Below are 14,512 nucleotides of genomic sequence, written 5' to 3'. Positions count from 1 at the left end.
TAGTACTGCAATGAACATCAGAGTACATGTGTCTTTTTGAGTCATGGTTTTCTCTGGATAGATGCCCAGGAGTGGGATTAGATTAAATGGTAGTTCTGTTTTTAGTTTTCTGAGGAGTCTCCATACTGTTTCCCACAGTGGTTGCACCAATTTACATTCCCACCAACAGTGTACTAGGGTTCCTTTTTCTCCACACCCTCTCCAGCTCCAGCACTTATTGTTTGCAGACCTTTTGATGATGGCCATTCTGGCTGGTTTAAGGTGGTAACTCATAGTGGTTTTGATTTGCATTTCTCTGATAATGAGTGATGTTGAACATCTTTTCATGTGTGTCTCAGCAATCTGTATGTCTTCTTTGGAGAACTGTCTGTTTAGATCTTCTGCCCATTTTTTGATGGGGTTGTTTGTTTTTTTGGTATTGAGTGGTAGGAGGTGTTTATAAATTTTGGAGATGAATTCCTTGTCAGTCAATTCATTTGCAAAGATTTTTCTCCCATTCTGTGGGTTGTCTTTTCATTCTGTTGAGGGTTTCTTTTGCTGTGCCGAAACTTTTAAGTTTGATTAGGTCCCATTTGTTTGTTATTGTTTTTACTGTCAATACTCTAAGAGGTGGATCTGAGAAGATGCTGCTGTCATTTATGTCAGAGAGGGTTTGGCCTATGTTTTCCTCTAAGAGTTTTATAGGTCTGGTCTTATATCTAGGTCTTTAATCCATTTTAAGTTTATTTTTGTGTATGGTCTTAGGGAGTGTTCTAATTTAATTCTTTTCCATGTAGCTGTCCAGTTTTCCCAGTACCACTTACTGAACAAGCTGTCTTTTCTCCATTGTATATTCTGGCCTCCTTTGCCATAGATTAGTTGGCTGTAGGTGCTTGGGTTTAATTCTGGGCTCAATATCTATTTTTGGAATGAGCGAGCTTGACAAGCTGAGAAATTTCTCCATAAAAACACCTTCCCAAGTCACGGTACTTAATCTATACATAAATACAGCTTGTGGAGCCATTAATCAAAAACTTTGCTTATCACGCACCACCAATGACCGGCCAACATGGAACACTTGCAACACTAATGAACATTAGTCTTCCCAGGCAGCGGCCAGACACTCTTTTGGCTCAGGTGACTCAGAGCTGCAATTAGGCAGCAAGCACATCACTAGCTACCCTGTGGTCTCCACCCAAAGAAGCACAGTGCTGCTGTCAGGGCTCCTGGGAGGTCAGGGGCTAGACAGCCCTTCTCCTTAGCCTGCACACAGGTCATTAGCAGATTGTATAAATGAGGCTGTTCTTGCTAGAAAAGAGAGATGGGGTGGAGGACAATGGATGATACTTCCACTGATAATACACTGAAGAAGTGTTGATGTTGGCGGAAAGAAAACAACATCTTTTTAGTAAGGGTCCACAGTTGGAAATATCTAGTCTTGAGCCAAATGTCCAGGCAGATCACAATTAAATGGGTTTAGTTGTGAAAGCTTGAAGGGAAAAGTACACTATAAAGACATACTTATGGATTTCAATGATGCCCTCTAGGCACCAGGCACATTCACCTGGATGGGCTGAATTTTTATTTGCATCCTTGAAATGGCTGTAGACACCAAAGCCTGCCTTTAAAAGTCATTGTGCACATTTTATATTTTTTCCAGTAGCTACTGTAAACATACCTTAAGGGATCATAAACACTTGGATTAACATCGGCCAACTTATCCTGCACATGCATAAATTTAAATGGATCTGTAGATTACATTTCCACTCAGCTAGAGTCAGGAACCTGACATATTAAAGGAGACTAGGATTTAGAAAAGTAAGATTTTTTTTTTTTTGTCCCTAGGATTTGGTTATGAGTATCTGAAAAAAATATGAATTAAAAAAAAAAGTCTCTAGAATTTATGGAGGACACAGTATATGCTTGGTACACACAAACTAGTGTTCTCTTCACAATGACACCAGGAAGCATTTTATCAATGATAACACATTCAAGGCACAGATTTTGACCAAAATCAAACAGCTAGTGAGGTGGCAGCTGATTCAAGCCCGGGCAGTTTGACTGAAGAGCCCACATCCTTAGTTATTCTACCCCATTGCCTTCTTGAATCCCAGGCCCCCCATCTGTCCCCTGCAGATTTGCAAGCACCTGCATATCCTTACTGTGTCTCAGAGCATCCCGAGTGCCTGCTTTCTAATGCTAAAGCAACACCATTATTAATGTCTTTGCAAAAAACAGAGTAGATTTATGCTTAGCCCCATGACAACCCAATTCTCATTCTTAGGAAGGTAGTAGGCCAGCTTAATAGAAGGGTATAGTCCTTCATTTACTTTCTCATTCATGTGGTCATTTCACAGATGCCTGACATGTGCAAGGTACTAAGTGCTGAGGATATAATGGTGCAGAAGCATGTTTACATCCTAACATCTACTATGGGCTAACCCACTGCCAAATTAAACTATTAAAACTATAACAAGTGGAATAAAGGGAAATTCATGAAATGCGGGTGGTGGTGGTGGTCCTGACCTTGTCCAGGGGATTCATGGAAAACCTCCCAAGGATGACGTGAGAGCTGAGAGCTGAAGGCAGAAATGAAGTTGAGAGTCAGCGGACAGGTGCTGCAGGCAGAAAGGACACCCAGAGGAAAGGCCTCTAGGGAGAGACATCCCAGCCTGTCCCAGGACTAAAGGGAGACAGGAATAGCCAGAGTGCAAGAAGCAAGATTGAGAGAGGGCTGGACAAGGCTGGGAGGAAGGCAGGCAGGTGCCCAGCCTGCCCGTCAGTCCCTGCTGCAGACCATTCTCAGCATGACCCATGTTAGCTCATCTGAAGCTCACTTTCACCCTATCACAACTCCTTTTAGACAGATGAGAAAATGTCCCCAGATTAGGGAAGTAAATTTTGCCCATGGTTACACAGCCAGTAAGTAGAGGATTCAAGCCCAGGTACCCTGGCTCTGAGCCCCCACTATTAACTGCTTAGCTACACTGTCACAACTGAAGGAGACCAAAGCACAGAGAAGTTCAGTAACTTGCCCAAAGTCCCACTGCAAGGGAGTAGTGGAGCCAGTCAAACCCAGGTAGTCCATCTCCAGAGCCTGGGCCACTGCTCAGTCCTGGGCTGCCCAGGGAAAATTCTGGATGTCAGCTATAGTGGCCTCTGCTCTTCACAGGGCAGGGGTGTACCAGCTTTATTAAGCGAATGCTGCTTTCACCATGGCTTGGAAGACACACTGTTGACACCAGAGCTGGAGAAAGAGTGCCTCAGAGAGCTTTATGTGTTCTGCCCACCCTCTGGCTTGGACAGACATCACTACTGGAAGAAGAGAAACCGTTCCTTTCCCTGGCTCTCAGCATGTTTTCCTTTGTGCAGGAAGCACGTCTTATTATCTCCATTTTTCTGGTAGAAAGAACAGCAACTCAAATGCCTTCCAGTTGGACACACAGAACAGAAAGTTTTCCAGAGACAATAAAAACAATATGGCTCAACTCAAGCCCTCCCCTCAACGTACATATTTTTGCCATGTCTTTTTTTCCCCCTCTGTGGCCTACCAACACGTTGCTTGTGTAACAAGGAGCTGAGTCCCTCCTTAAAGCCCTAGGCTCAAGATGGCAGAGATTTCTGCCAACAACCTTTGCCAGAATTATTCTATTAGTTGTGGTTGTTTACAGGCCAGGGGAGAGCTCCCTTCAGGGGCATCTGGCAAGGTGGAGACATTAAAAAAAAAAATACAGATGCTGCTTCTGCTGCCACCTGGCACTCAGAGCCTGTCATACAGTCTGGTGTCACATTTGGGAAAAGATGCTGGCATCCCATAAACCAGGGTACTGACTGGGAGCCAGTGCTCCCTTTCTGTTACCATTTCTCATCCTTCTCTCTCTTTTAAAATTTATTATTATTATTTTGGTACCAGAAGTTCACCAAATGGGCTTTCAGGATGGTGCTTAAATTTCTTCTACTGTTTCTGCAGATACTAAACACAATTTTCTATTTCAAGTGGCCTCTGGCCTTCTCTGGCAAGAAGCTCCCTCTACCAAAAGACACCTCAAAGCACTAGCCTAGGTCCCATGCCAAGCTGAGTCTCCTTTTAAGCACTTAGTGGAGAAATTCTCGATTTTACCCACAACTAATTTTGCCTCTAGGACTTTGGATGTCTAGCTGCCCTTGGCCTGGAGCTGGGAAGCTCCATGGTGAGACAGTTTGTCCTTCCCTTTGTACCACCAAGCTTCTGCCTGGCTGCAAAGATGCCAAGTCAGAGGATTTTCCTCTGCTGCATGTGAGAGCAGGTGCTCTGCCTCTCCCTCTGACAAGGGCTGTCATCCTCAGGGACATGGGAGACTGAGCCTTATGCTTCCGCTGGCAAAACTGATCACACCGGAAGTACTTCTGCTTCTCTAAGATTAGGGCAGTTTCAGGTGATTTTTTAAAAAATGTCTTACTTATTTTTCTCCTCTTTCCAAGTTTGAGCATTTTCTCTTTAAGTACAAAGAGTTCAGAAAGGGGAGCAGGGAGACAGGCAGGGAGAGAGCATCTCTATATCCTTTTCCCTCCTTTCCTGTCCTTGGGCCCCTGCTGTTCTTCCCCTGAAGTCTCCCAGAGACTCCTGGGCCCACAGCCACTCACAAGAGGGAAGAGAAGTGAATTCTCCTTTGAGTTGACTTGTAGATTTTAAGTCATAGGAGAGGCTCCCATCAGATTCTGGAACATGCATTCCATTGGACATTGGCTCTGTCCAAATATAGTTCATCTTTAGTAGTCAGAATATCCCCCCCATATCCAGTTATTTGTCCAGTTATTTGAATTTCAGCCTTCTTAGAAATACATTCGGTGAGGTCATTTTGATCCCTCTCTTCACTGCTGAAGCAAAGATGGTTGGCAGAGCTTGGAAGACATCTGTGGGTCTCTGGTGCTGCTTGATACTTAGTATAACAAAGTAATTCAAATGCCTCTTGCTCTCTGGTAGCTGGCTGAGTGCAGAAAGATTTTATGAAAGCATATACTTCCCATGCAAAGAAGTTTTCTGTTCTTTAATCTTAAGGAGCAGACATCACACTGGAAGGTGCTGACAGTTATGAGGCTGATTTTGGCTCTTGAACTGTAGAATCACATTCAGAACTTTGTCACCCTTGTGTATGTATTAGTGACTTCTAATTTAAAATAAAGTGAAAAGACAACCCAAAAGATGGGCGAAATGTTTCCAAATCACACATTTGTTAAGGGTTTAATACCCACAATATATAAAGAATTCCTGCAGCTCAACAACGACAACAACAAAAGCCCTCCATTTTTCAAATGGTCAAAAAAGACTTAACTAGACATTTCTCCAAAGATACACAGAAGGTCAATAAACACATAAAAAGATGTTCAACATCACAGCCACTAGGAAAAATAAGAAAAAATATAAGGAAAAAATCTAAATAAATGTTTTAATAAGCAAATTTCTTCTGTAGCTCCCTCAGCTAAATCTCAGAATCAGAACTCAAAACCAGGTCTCCTGGCTTTGGCACAACATGTAGCCTGATTTCTCAGTGAGTTTAGATCACACATTCATTGATTTGTCCCAGTCATTTCTCCTTCAAGTTTTCAGATACTTATAGAGTAAATATAGTAAGTCTAGTAAGAGTTTGAGGATCAAACCTTTGTGGTGAGGGGTGGATGGAAGAAATAGATTTTACTATGTGGTCTATGTCAGTGTCTATGCTTTACATGCTATCCCATTTCAGTTTCCCTTTGGCACTAAGGTTCATTATGATCTCTGTTCTACAGCTGAGGACATGGGCCTAAGGAAGGTTAGGGAGCTTGCTGGTAGCAAACAGTGGATTGGGTGGGATAGGAAGCTACACTCACCAGATTCAAAGCCATCTATGCCTCATAGTATTTATCCTTTTCCCTTCCCTCTCCTCCTCTCTCGCCCTCTCCTTTTTCTCTCTCCCCTAAATTCCCTTGGATTCTTGGTTCCCTCACTGTTTTTAGGAACCAGGACAGCTTCAGAAGGAGATAAAAGCTCCTTGACAAAGGCTAACAATTCATGTGACAAATCGAGTCAATCGTCAATCAAGGTTGCTCATTGGGGTGGTGAGAGGTGAGGCTCAGATCTTGCAGAAGTTGCTCTGCATTTGGAGGAGGAGTTGCCCCAGGGGTTGATCCATAAGGACAGTGACCTGAGAGCACCAGGCACACAGCAAATATGGGCAAGGGGCACCTGCAGGCCCCCAAGGTTAGGAGCCAGGCAAGCAGGAAGTATCCCTCTGCTTTCCACAGTTTGCCAGAGAGGGACAGCAATGGGTTCTGCCAAAGGCTCAGCTCCCTGTGTTTGTAAGCAGCACATTCCTGAGTCTCTGCAAGCTCATTCTGGGTGGGAAATGATCAAGGGACCACAGAGCAGTCCTGGAGGATAGGACCAGCCAACTGCAGGCCTACTCTGCTATGGTGAGCAGGTAGGGACAGGACTGCAGGGAGCAGGACAGGGTAAGGAAGAGACCAATCCTTTCTGTTTCAGACCCATGTCAAGGGCCAGAGGTGAATCTCTTCTCGGCCTCCACCCAGCCACACCACGCACCCGAGATTCCATCCCTCTTCTGCTTCTTTGGAGATCACTTTGAAGAATTCCAGTCTTCCCCTGTATGCTTGTTCTTGCATTCATGAGAGCTTTAACTCTGCACTTGGGGAACCAGTGCATTTCCAAATCAGCAAGAGAGGATGAGCCACTCAGAAAATAAGTAGTTCTTTCCCCTTCCACTTACTACTGAATTTTCAGGTCATTACAAAATGTTCCTCTCTGCCTTCACTCACTCCATTCACGTGAGGGCTTAATGTGCCTCACAGGCCCTGGCTCATTAATACAGCTAAGGAGCATTTGCAGAGTGTTTAAAACCAGCCTGCTCTCTTTCTCTCTGCTCAGTCCCTGTGCTGCAGTCCAGTTTCCGGGATGAAGCTTGATCAATAAACACCTTCTTTCTCTCTGTTGAGACTTTCTGTTTTCCAATTAGAAGAGAGGGACAAAACAGGCTGCTTTATTATATGGAGACAGCAGTCAATTCTGGCTCTGCACAGAGTGGGAAACGCTGATTTTTCAGATGTTTGGGTAGCAGAAACAACAAAACCTACTCTTCTAGGAAGGCAACGGATTTGCCTTAGCCAAACTACCCATGATTGGGCTCCTCCCACGCCCAAAGAGAGCAGAAGAGAGCAGGCTCTCAGGCCCCTGGAAATAGCAGCCAGCCACTCTTCCAGGCCTGGTGTAATGACCCAACATGAAGTGGCAGCACAGAAACCTGTAAGACAGCTTCTGCATCTCCAGGTTATTAAAACCCTGCTTGGTCCAGGTGAGTTCTCAAACCCCTATGTGGTCTGGATCCTTCACCTGTGAGAGGCAAAGTGTCCAAACGCACACACCACTATCCATCCCAGCCTCTTCCCGTTCGTGTGCCTTTCCACTGAAAACTGCAGATTTCTGTCCTCTGGGTTCATCACATTTTTTAAGCACCATGAAGAGGACTTCTTTCCTAGAAGACACTGATTTGGATATTTGGGGACTAAAAACTTTCAATAAAAATCTTGGAAGCAAGTTAGGGAATGTCTCACACTTGTGGTTCATGGCTAACATTAATACATGGAGAGCAAGGGAGAGGGGAGGAGAAGATAAGGGGGAGAAAGGGAAAGAGAAAGAAAGAAGGAAGGGGAGGATGGAAGACAGGAAGAAGAGAGCCCACTGATCTGAGAGTCAGGAAAGGTGGGTTTAACTACAGATGACTAGTCATAAACTCAGGGACCCATAGGAAGACTTAGTCTCCCCTTGTTTGATTGGAAAACAAAGCAAAAGTAAAATGTGATGAGTTTAATCACAGGTATATGAAATGAAGGTCAAAGTAGAAGATGAAAATGAAGGCACATTATCACCAACAGAGCCCAAGTAAAATTGGGTCACCTTGTGCCCAATCTCAGTACAAAGTTGCTACACACACACACACAACGTGATTTCCAAAAGTGTTGAAAACATTTTACATTTTTGCAGAATGACCCTTGAAGAGGTGGTAGAGGATTCATATCACACAACCTGAAAAATCTTCCTAAAGCAGCTTCTTAGACATCTCTTTTCCTAACATTGCTTTCTTTCTGATAGCTGTTCAATTATGTCTCCTGTCTTCAAGCAGTTCAGCCTGGGCTGACCATATCTCTCACTTTCACCTTCTCTTCAACCCCTTCCTCCAGCTTTCTAAGTAATTCTGCCCCACCCCCACTCCACAAGTATTGCTCTGTATGCTCACTTGTGTAGAGAAATCTACCCCCCCTCCTCTAAGCTTCTTCTTCTCAGCCTCTCTACCTATTACCCTGATCTGACCAACAAAGACCCAACAACTGGTAGCAATCCACTAGCATCAAATCGTATCCTCCTTAAAACCTGGGAGAATCCATAGTCACACACTTTCTGTTGTTTTACCTTTATTAAGAGATTGTTATCTAACAAAATCTAATAATACATGTCACAAGAGCACAAAACCAAAGACATTGTGATCCAAGTATGTTTGATCATTTACTGAGAACCTGTCATGACTGACTCTCTATAAGGAGGGTGCTGTGGCTATTCACACTATGTCATAGAAAACCCAAATTAAAGATGTCACCCTAGCCCCTCAACAAACAGATCTCACATTAAGTCCCCAGGAGACTTGGCCTTACATATTGCTATGGCCTCACAACCCTGTTAATATCACACAGTAGATAAGAAACAAGGTGGATGAAATTTAGGTGAACTTACCCATGTCTTCATAGTAAGTGGCAGAGTTAAAAGTTGAATCTAGATCTCAGACTCCAAAGCCCTTGATGCCTCACTGGTGGTTAAATTGTATCCCCTACTTCTTGTCTCCATCTCTCTGCATGTCCCTTTTTCAGATACAGTTCTATATACACTGCAGGCTGGTCCTTATTTCAAGATGGATTTGACTTTTGGCATATGATTTTTGGCATATGACTTTTGGCATATGATTTGATGGGTTGTCCTAGCCACAGTTTACCCTCTTGTGACTTATAAAAGCCCCTAAAATTGATACAATTCATGTATTCCTTTTGGATTGGGCAGGATCACAAAATAAACAGAACTTTTGCCCTAACTTCTCATGCAGGTATCACCAACTGATAGCAGCAGACTTTTCTGCCAAGCTCAGATGAGGCACTGAACTTTTTCTCATCATACAATTCTGGGGAGCCACTACCAGTTGTAGGAGATGGTGATTGAGGAGAAACCTATTAGCCTTGAATTAAGACACTAACTCCCCAGTGAAAATATGCACAATTTACCAGGCATGAACAACTTATTTTGTTATAGGTTATGACTCCTTCTTTAGACAATGTCTTGCATTCTGAGATTTCAACTCTCCTTCTCACTGTGTTTGCTATTCTGCCTAAGTTTCTCTCTCTGGTTCCTCATTATCCTGGTCTTTCCATGCTAGTAACTCGAGGTCCTGTTTTGGGTCCCTTGACCTTTCTGTACACATTCTATCCACACAATCTCACCAGGTCTCATAGTATAGATACTTACATGTCAGTGAATCCCAAATCTATATCTGCACCCAGATTTACCTCTTAACCCCAGACATGGAAGTCTACAAGCATATCAAACTTAGTATGGTGAAGGGTAGACCTCTTGATTTCCTTCCCAACTTGCTCTTTATCCATCTCAGTGATTAGCACCATTATCTTTCCAGCAGTTCAAGTCAAATCTTCTCTTGCTTACCTTCAATACCACATCTTATCCAGAAATAATTCCCAATGACTTTAGTCTATGACTTATTTCAAATCCATCTACTTTTCCCTTTTCAACTACCACTTCGATTCAAGTCAGAAACACATTCCACAAGGACCATGTAAGAGCATCCTGCTAGCCTCCCTGCTCAAACTCTCACTTCTTTGAGTCTAATCTCCATATAGAAGCTGATAATCTTTTACAAATATAAAGTAGACACACCAACCTCTTCTATAAAACCTGCCCTAGATATCCCTCACACTAGAATAAAATCCAAACTCCTTGCTCTGGCTTTGTGAAACTTTATATAATCTGTTTCTTCCCTACATCTCCAGCATTACCTTCTGTATCTCTCCCTTTCAAGTGACATTCCAACCACATTGATCTTTCTCCTATTTCATGGAAAAGCCAGGCTTGTTCCTGTCACAGGGCCTTTGCACTGGTTGTCTCCACCATTTGAAATGTTCTTTCCCCAGATCTTCATAGGGAGGCTCTTTCCTGTAACTCACATAGCAGCTTCCATGTTACCTCTTCTGAGAAATATTTTCCTGACCACTCAGTCTAAAGTAGCCATATGTCTATTAGTTTCTCAGTGCTAATGTAACAAATAAACCACAGCAATGTATTTTCTCCCAGTTCTGGAGGGAAGATATATAATATCAAGATCTGACAACCTTCCCTCTGAAAGTTCTAGGGAACAACACTTTCTCCTTCCTTCCAGATTCTGGGGGGTCCAAACCTTCCTTGGCTGTGGTTGTATCACTACCATCTCTACATCCATGGTTTCCTGTCTCTCTTCTCTCTCAACACTCCCTCCACATCTTTCTTATAAGAATGAACATGACTGCAATTATGTCTCACCTGGATAATCCAGGATAAGCTCCTTCTCTCAAGATACTTTAGTACATCTTTTCCCATAGAAGCTAATATTTATAGGTTCCAGGGATTAGAAGTGATTTTTTTTTCAGCTACACTGTGACAACGCATTGGTTTTTAACCCTCTGTTTGACACTCATTGTGGATGTTCTTATTTATTTCTATATCAAAGTGTTTGCGAGTTTAATTCTCATCCCTATACCACAGTGTAAGCACCACAGGGTAGGAACTTTGCCTCTTTTAATCCCTGAAGTTTAAATACTGCCAAGATCAGTGAAAGCACCTCAAAATATTTTTGAATGATTGAACTAAGGATTATATTAAGCCAATAGTATTTAAAGTTATTCATTTACTCATGTTCTCCTTAAAGTCCTTTGTTCAAAGGTAGAAGCCAAACAGAAGGACTTAGATGAGTTAGAAGTTGAGCCCTTGTGTTTGCATCAGGCCTGGGAGGCTGGGTACTCTAGTCTTGAGTTCTCCAATCCCTTCTGGTGATATGCGCTAGAGATTAGAGGAATTGTCTGAAAAAAAAAAAAAAACTTCAATATCTTGGCTTAAGTGAGTTAATCAGGAGAACTAGAGCATAGAGAAACTTGGAAGAAATGGGGTACTGAACAGACACATTCTGATATGAGAACTGGGCAGGGAGTAGAGACACACAGTGGTGCACCTGCCTGCCTCAACAAAGAGAGCCCGTGGCTGCTGCAAGGAGGAGACACTATATAGGTGAGAGGACTTCTCAACATCACATGGTCCATCATCCCCAAAATGTATCTGTGTGCACTGAAAAGAATGAGGCTGAGTTAAGGTTTTCCTTCATCTTTACTTGGGAATGGGGAAGGTTAGAGAGGGTGGAGCTTAGAAGCATAGGCTCTGCAATCAGACAAAGCCAGGAACCAAGCCAGGATGCATCGTGCTGTATGATCTTGAATGCACAGTTTCAGCTCTATGAACCTCATTTGTCTCATCTGCAAAACGGGGATGACAGTAATGCCTACTTTACAGGTGTTGACTGTTATGATATAATTCATACTAAGCACTTAGTACATCATCACTACATGGATGTAGCTTGCCATAAATTGCAATAATTTCTAAGTACCATTAACAAATAGCATATGATATCACTTACATATGGAATCTAAAATATGGCACAAATGATCCTATCTAGAAAATAGAAATAAATCACAGACAGGGAGAACAGACTTGTGGTTGCCAGGGGGAGGGACTGGGAGTTTGAGGTTGGTAGATGCAAACCATTACATTTGGAGTAGATAAGCGATGGGGTCCTACTGTACTGCACAGGGAACTATGTCCAATATCTTGGGGTAGAATATGATAGAAGATACTCTGAGAAAAGAACATATGTATATGTATATATAACTGGTCGCTTTGCTGTACAGCAGAAATTGATACAACACTGTAAATCAACTATACGCTAATAAAAAGTTATCTTCATTAGTAGTTGATTAAGTATTACTTATTAAGTGTTATTATTATCTAAGTATTTGAGTTTGCAGATTTGAAGTTCAGGTGCTTCTTTCATAATGTGTCATTTCCATTTCCTGACGCTCTGGCAAAATGACTTTTGAACCAGGCCTGAGAGGAATTCTCTTATTCATTCATTCACTCACTCACTCATGCATTCACTTGGGAACTATTAAGTAGTTACAATGACTCAGAAACTGTTCTAGCAGCAAAGGATAAGGAATTACCTAAAACCAGGTCCCTTTTCTTAGAAAGCTTGCCTTTTGGTGGCAGAAACAAACAATAAATGGGTAAGCTCCTCAGGCAAACCTTGGAAATACCCATTCCCTTGCTGTGCTGTTTCTTCACCTTTGGTTTACTTTTCTGGTATAAAGTATACCCGAGGCACTTAGCCTGCATGCTGCTCTGCTGCAGCAAAAGTCTGCCACCAGACAGCCCACCGGGGGGCTGCCCCAGGCCTCCTGATGCAGGTCTGTGGCAATTTCCTTAGCAGGGTTGTCAAAGCCCTAGTCCCCACAGTTTTTAATGATGATGATTGATAATGACAAAGATGATATTATTGGGAGACCATCTGTAGAGGCCCTCCTCAGTGGTAGGCACCATGAGTGCTATTTTATCCAGACCACCTATTTAAATTCTCACACGAACCTATGAACTAAGTTCTGTTATGATTCCCACTTTAGAGACAAAGAAAGTGAACATCAGAGAGGTTATGAATCAGGCCAACATGCTGCTTCTGAGGGGCCCACTTGGGATTTGATTTGATTCCAAAGCCCTTGGCCTCAAACCCAGGCTGTGCTCCCTGTTCTGTGGTTCCCAGGAGGCCTTCCATGAGCATGTGTGACCTTCCCTGCTGAGGTGGCAAAGAGAGCCCTCTGAGTGAGTAGCTGGGTTGGGCTGCCCGCAGCTGGTTGACACCCATGGGCAGGACGTGCCAGGCCCCAGGTTTGGCATTCTATGCCCAGGCTGACTGGCCACTGACTTTGCTCACATGAGGAGGAGGCCGGTACTTCCTTAGGATTCTCTGAGAACCTGCCCCCTGCCATCAAGACTGTAGAGTCTCAAGGGGGAGAGGCAGTTGCTCCACCACTTGGGAGACCCTGGGTAAGCCATGTTGCCTCTCTGAGCCTCACCTGCCTTATTGCAAGAGGGCACTCAAAGTAAACCCTATCTCATGGAGGATTGACAGGAATTAATGAAGATAATACAGGAAAGGGCTTGGACAACGCCATGTGTAAAAAGAACCAGTGCTAGGAAGGGAGGGGGAGGGAAGGAAGAGATCCAGTTAAAATCTAAGCTAATTATCATGGCTCCTTGGCTAAGCGCCATTTCCCAGTATGTCAGTGTCCACAAGTTACAGCAGTGTCCACAAGTGACAGTGATAATGTTAGATCCTTAAACCTTTGAGCCACCAGGGAATGTCACCATTCTTCCTTTTAAAGGCTGAATAATATTTCATTGTATGTATGTAACTCTTTTTGTTTACCCATTCAACTTTTACAGATTAGCTATGATGAATTTTTTTTTGTCTTTCCTTTTAGTCTACAAAAATTAGTCTACTCACCCTCTTTTTTTCTTTTTTTTCTTTTTTTTTTTTTTTTTGTCTTTTTAGGGCCACACCCACAGCATATGGAAGTTCTCAGCAAGGCCAGGGCTTGAACCTGCATCCTCATGGATACCAGTCAGTTTTGTTAACCGTGGAGCCACAACAGTAACTCCCTACTCACCTACTTTTTAATGTTAGAACCATGACAGAGGCACGCACTTATTGTATGGGTCTCTGCAAGTGGTGAGGTATTTCTAGGAAATTTATATAAACTGCTGGTGAAAAAGTTCTTTTTTGGAATCACACAGTCTTAGATTTGAATTGCTGTGCCCCCCATACCAGTTGTGTGGCCAGAGACAAATTATTCCACTTCTTAATGCTCATGTGAAAATCCAGGATGCTGGCGAGCTGGGTCAGAGGCTTGCAAAGCCCACCATCAAGAGCAGGCAGTGGTCAGTCCTCAGAAATGGAGCCAGGACGAGACTAGGCTCCTCTACCCTCCTACCTGTCCCAGACTTTCCACAGGCTGTTCTCTGCCTTAGGCCTACTTCCCTCTCCTCTTTACCATAGTAGCCACTAACTGACCTTCCTATCACTGCCCAGCCCCATGTTTTTCCAAGATAGTGCCCCTAGACTCCTTGACTGACCAATGCCCCTTCCCATTACACATGCTCCTAAGAAGGGGGACTTGCCTTCCTAGCAATGATGATTCTCCCAGACTCAGCAGTATCTGGCTCATAGCACATATGCAGACAATATTTTTTACAAATGTATGTATGAATGAATGAATACTCCAGAAAATTCAAGATGCTCCCTTTTCTCAAAGTGGGGGCCCAGCATCTGCCTGGGCATCCAGTACCACTCCTCACCCCTCTTCCTGCCTC

The sequence above is a fragment of the Sus scrofa genome, chromosome 13 (assembly GCF_054392235.1).
Source record: "Sus scrofa isolate SSC_HxYL_T2T_F1_AM1 chromosome 13, Sscrofa_HxYL_maternal_Yorkshire_Landrace_v2.0, whole genome shotgun sequence".
Classification (NCBI taxonomy): domain Eukaryota; kingdom Metazoa; phylum Chordata; class Mammalia; order Artiodactyla; family Suidae; genus Sus; species Sus scrofa.
This window is presented reverse-complemented; position numbering follows the sequence as displayed.